Source organism: Salminus brasiliensis, chromosome 1 (assembly GCF_030463535.1).
Source record: "Salminus brasiliensis chromosome 1, fSalBra1.hap2, whole genome shotgun sequence".
Lineage (NCBI taxonomy): Eukaryota > Metazoa > Chordata > Actinopteri > Characiformes > Bryconidae > Salminus > Salminus brasiliensis.
Window position 1 is genome coordinate 69,872,959 of NC_132878.1, and position 5,000 is coordinate 69,877,958.

Here is a 5,000-nt window from a genome sequence, read left to right on the forward strand (position 1 = left end):
GAAACAACTCTGACAACCTTAGTAAAGGACAAAAACACATATCTTCATTAAACATACTATCACTAGCTAAAATCACTCTGAGCTGCTAACATGCTTCAGACGTTAGCAAATACTCTAAGCAGCTAAAATACCCTAAGCATCTAAAAAAAATCCCTAAGCCGATAAAATATCCTCAGAAGATAAAAAAAAAAAAAAAACGTATAATAAGAAGTTATAAATACCTTCAGTAGTTGAGTGATACTCTCAAAAGACAACTAGCATCCATCCAGTTATGGCTAGGATGCAAAACTAAACTGTGTAATACGAGTCCCTCTGCATCCGGGCCAAATGAACCATTAGGACCCGCATAAACCTTAAAATCTAAATGACTTTTTTTCCTGAATTTGCATATAAACGTCTAATTTAATGAACAAATACAGAAATATAATGTCATTACAAGCTGTTTAGATTGGGCGCCAATTTCACAGCTTGACCACAGTTCTCCCCGCACAGGGTCGAACTGTGCCGAACACGGGTGGGATTTCAATGGGACTCAGTTCGTGAAGCAGCAGGCGAAATGGCAAAACCGCAATTCAGTTTCTTAGACCATCCATCAATGAATAAAGTGGAACATGTTGAATTGATTGTGTCTAGTCAATGTCTGACGAGCTGCTGCTGGTTCCTCTTACGTGTGGTACAGGGTATTGGCATAAGGATACTTTGTTACTCTACAACATTAAAGGAATAAAAGTTAAGTTGACATACCAATTTATTCCTCCCTGAATAGGCTTAATCTAAAATATTAAAAACAAATTTATGGCAAAATAAATTTCAACGATATGAAGAAGGCTTCCCCCACGCAGGTTCGATTCCTGCCGATTACGGGTGGGTTTTTAATCTTTGACGGAAGAAGTAGTCGTGAAGGACGAGTCCACCAGTATCACCTTACTCTCATAAGTTTGATCCCTGCTTACTACAGGGATGTTTTAAATGGGACTTAGAATATGAAGAAGAATTGATTCAATTGACATCTGCAGATTTACAATAGAGTTTATAGAGTTTATAGACTCTCAAAACAGAAATATGTTAGAACATATCCTTTACTTTTCTTTTTGAAACGCTGCATCTGAAAAGTGAGAGTGTGGTTTACTGCAGCTACAAATTGTATCAGGTTTTTTCAACACACCTGCGACAATTGACTCTGACACACCTGTACTTTTACTGCGCCTGAAAGTTTACGATCTGGAGACGCATACTTTGGGGAGAAAGTAGTCGTGGCCGAGTGGTTAAGGCGATGGACTTGAAATCCATTGGGGTCTCCCCGCGCAGGTTCGAACCCTGCCGACTACGGGTGGGTTTTTAATGGGCGCACACAGAATATGGAGCAGCACTGAACATGGTGAAATTGCAAATGAGTTTCAAAGACCATCCAACAAGGACTAAAGTAGAACCTTCCTTAGAAAATGTTGAATTGAATCTTTTGACTTATTCCTGTTCATGTGAACTATAGCATCGAGTTCTGGCGGAGTTTTTGCTAATCTTAAGGCAAAACAATGGAAATGACTTACAAGCTAACCTCTCCATAAATCTTACATACTTCTGACGAAGCAGTAGTCGTGGCCGAGTGGTTAAGGCGATGGACTAGAAATCCATTGGGGTCTCCCCGCGCAGGTTCGAATCCTGCCGACTACGGGTGGGTTTTTAATGAGACTCAACATGTAGATACTTTAGGAACAGCTCTTTAATTTGAGGGCATGCGGAAAAAAAACCCACTTAAGTGAAAAAAATTACAAATCTTTGTGTAAATCATTGAAATGTCCTTATACATAAACGTTTTTTTTTAATGGATTTAGCTTTAGTTTCTCACTGTGCCCTCAGATATGAAGATATGATGTCTCTAGCAGCAACAACACATAGCCACAAACAAATCTTGGTAGCTGAAAAATCCTAAGATAACTAAACATCTACAATTCATCTTTAAATAATGTGCAAAAGATTGTTTTAAATATAATTTAATGCAAACAGGCATTTTTAATGATTTACAAGACTAACAGAACTGTAAAATATCCCAAGCTGTAAAACAAAAAACATCAGCAGCTAAAAAGATAGCCATAGCAGGCAAACATATACCAAGCACAGCTAAATACCCGAAGACAAAAAACAGCATCAGCAGCTATGGACGTCTCAGCAGCCAAACGTACCATTAGCTGCTGAAACAGCTCTGACAACCTTAGTAAAGGACAAAAGCACATATCTTCATTAAACATACTATCACTAGCTAAAATCACTCTGAGCTGCTAACATGCTTCAGACGTTAGCAAATACTCTAAGCAGCTAAAATACCCTAAGCATCTAAAAAAAATCCCTAAGCCGATAAAATATCCTCAGAAGATAAAAAAAAAAAAAACGTATAATAAGAAGTTATAAATACCTTCAGTAGTTCAGTGATACTCTCAAAAGACAACTAGCATCCATCCAGTTATGGCTAGGATGCAGATCTAAACTGTGTAATACGGGTCCCTCTGCATCCTGGCCAAATGAACCATTAGGACCCGCATAAACCTTAAAATCTAAATGACTTTTTTTCCTGAATTTGCATATAAACGTCTAATTTAATGAATAAATACAGATTCACCTTACTCTCATAAGTTTGATCCCTGCTTACTACAGGGATGTTTTAAATGGGACTTAGAATATGAAGAAGAGTTGATTCAATTGACATCTGCAGATTTACAATAGAGTTTATAGAGTTTATAGACTCTCAAAACAGAAATATGTTAGAACATATCCTTTACTTTTCTTTTTGAAACGCTGCATCTGAAAAGTGAGAGTGTGGTTTACTGCAGCTACAAATTGTATCAGGTTTTTTCAACACACCTGCGACAATTGACTCTGACACACCTGTACTTTTACTGCGCCTGAAACTGTGCATACTTTGGGGAGAAAGTAGTCGTGGCCGAGTGGTTAAGGCGATGGACTTGAAATCCATTGGGGTCTCCCCGCGCAGGGTCGAACCCTGCCGACTACGGGTGGGTTTTTAATGGGCGCACACAGAATATGGAGCAGCACTGAACATGGTGAAATTGCAAATGAGTTTCAAAGACCATCCAACAAGGACTAAAGTAGAAACTTCCTTAGAAAATGTTGAATTGAATCTTTTGACTTATTCCTGTTCATGGGAACTATAGCATCGAGTTCTGGCGGAGTTTTTGCTAATCTTAAGGCAAAACAATGGAAATGACTTACAAGCTAACCTCTCCATAAATCCTACATATTTCTGACGAAGCAGTAGTCGTGGCCGAGTGGTTAAGGCGATGGACTAGAAATCCATTGGGGTCTCCCCACGCAGGTTCGAATCCTGCCGACTACGGGTGGGTTTTTAATGAGACTCAACATGTAGATACTTTAGGAACAGCTCTTTAATTTGAGGGCATGCGGAAAAAAAACCCACTTAAGTGAAAAAAAATTACAAATCTTTGTGTAAATCATTGAAATGTCCTTATACATAAACGTTTTTTTTAATGGATTTAGCTTTAGTTTCTCACTGTGCCCTCAGATATGAAGATATGATGTCTCTAGCAGCAACAACACATAGCCACAAACAAATCTTGGTAGCTGAAAAATCCTAAGATAACTAAACATCTACAATTCATCTTTAAATAATGTGCAAAAGATTGTTTTGAATATAATTTAATACATAAAGGCATTTTTAATGATTTACAAGAATAACAGAACTGTAAAATATCCCGAGCTGTAAAACAAAAAACATCAGCAGCTAGAAATATAGCCATAGCAGGCAAACATATACCAAGCACAGCTAAATACCCGAAGACAAAAAACAGCATCAGCAGCTATGGACGTCTCAGCAGCCAAACGTACCATTAGCTGCTGAAACAACTCTGACAACCTTAGTAAAGGACAAAAACACATATCTTCATTAAACATACTATCACTAGCTAAAATCACTCTGAGCTGCTAACATGCTTTAGACCTTAGCAAATACTCTAAGCAGCTAAAATACCCTAAGCATCTAAAAAAAATCCCTAAGCCGATAAAATATCCTCAGAAGATAAAAAAAAAAAAAAACGTATAATAAGAAGTTATAAATACCTTCAGTAGTTGAGTGATACTCTCAAATGACAACTAGCATCCATCCAGTTATGGCTAGGATGCAAAACTAAACTGTGTAATACGGGTCCCTCTGCATCCGGGCCAAATGAACCATTAGGACCCGCATAAACCTTAAAATCTAAATGACTTTTTTTCCTGAATTTGCATATAAACGTCTAATTTAATGAACAAATACAGAAATATAATGTCATTACAAGCTGTTTAGATTGGGCGCCAATTTCACAGCTTGACCACAGTTCTTCCTGCACAGGGTCGAACTGTGCCGAACACGGGTGGGATTTCAATGGGACTCAGTTCGTGAAGCAGCAGGCGAAATGGCAAAACCGCAATTTTTTCGTAGTTTCTTAGACCATCCATCAATGAATAAAGTGGAACATTCCTCAGAACATGTTGAATTGATTGCGTCTAGTCAATGTCTGACGAGCTGCTGCTGGTTCCTCTTAGGTGTGGTACAGGGTATTGGCATAAGGATACTTTGTTACTCTACAACATTAAAGGAATAAAAGTTAAGTTGACATACCAATTTATTCCTCCCTGAATAGGCTTAATCTAAAATATTAAAAACAAATTTATGGCAAAATAAATTTCAACGATAAGAAGAAGGCTTCCCCCACGCAGGTTCGATTCCTGCCGATTACGGGTGGGTTTTTAATCTTTGACGGAAGAAGTAGTCGTGAAGGACGAGTCCACCAGTATCACCTTACTCTCATAAGTTTGATCCCTGCTTACTACAGGGATGTTTTAAATGGGACTTAGAATATGAAGAAGAATTGATTCAATTGACATCTGCATATTTACAATGGAGTTTATAGAGTTTATAGACTCTCAAAACAGAAATATGTTAGAACATATCCTTTACTTTTCTTTTTGAAACGCTGCATCTGAAAAGT

The 5,000-nt window shown here is 37.9% G+C and overlaps 4 non-coding genes across 4 annotated transcripts; all 4 read left to right on the forward strand.

The window, feature by feature from the left end:
- Nucleotides 1-1,247: 1,247 nt before the first annotated feature.
- trnas-uga (transfer RNA serine (anticodon UGA)) lies at nucleotides 1,248-1,329 on the forward strand. The gene has a single exon. It is a non-coding gene; the product is annotated as a tRNA-Ser (tRNA).
- A 260-nt stretch (nucleotides 1,330-1,589) lies between these two features.
- trnas-aga (transfer RNA serine (anticodon AGA)) lies at nucleotides 1,590-1,671 on the forward strand. The gene has a single exon. It is a non-coding gene; the product is annotated as a tRNA-Ser (tRNA).
- A 1,254-nt stretch (nucleotides 1,672-2,925) lies between these two features.
- trnas-uga (transfer RNA serine (anticodon UGA)) lies at nucleotides 2,926-3,007 on the forward strand. The gene has a single exon. It is a non-coding gene; the product is annotated as a tRNA-Ser (tRNA).
- Nucleotides 3,008-3,267: 260 nt separating this feature from the next.
- Nucleotides 3,268-3,349, forward strand: trnas-aga (transfer RNA serine (anticodon AGA)). The gene has a single exon. It is a non-coding gene; the product is annotated as a tRNA-Ser (tRNA).
- Nucleotides 3,350-5,000: the final 1,651 nt, after the last annotated feature.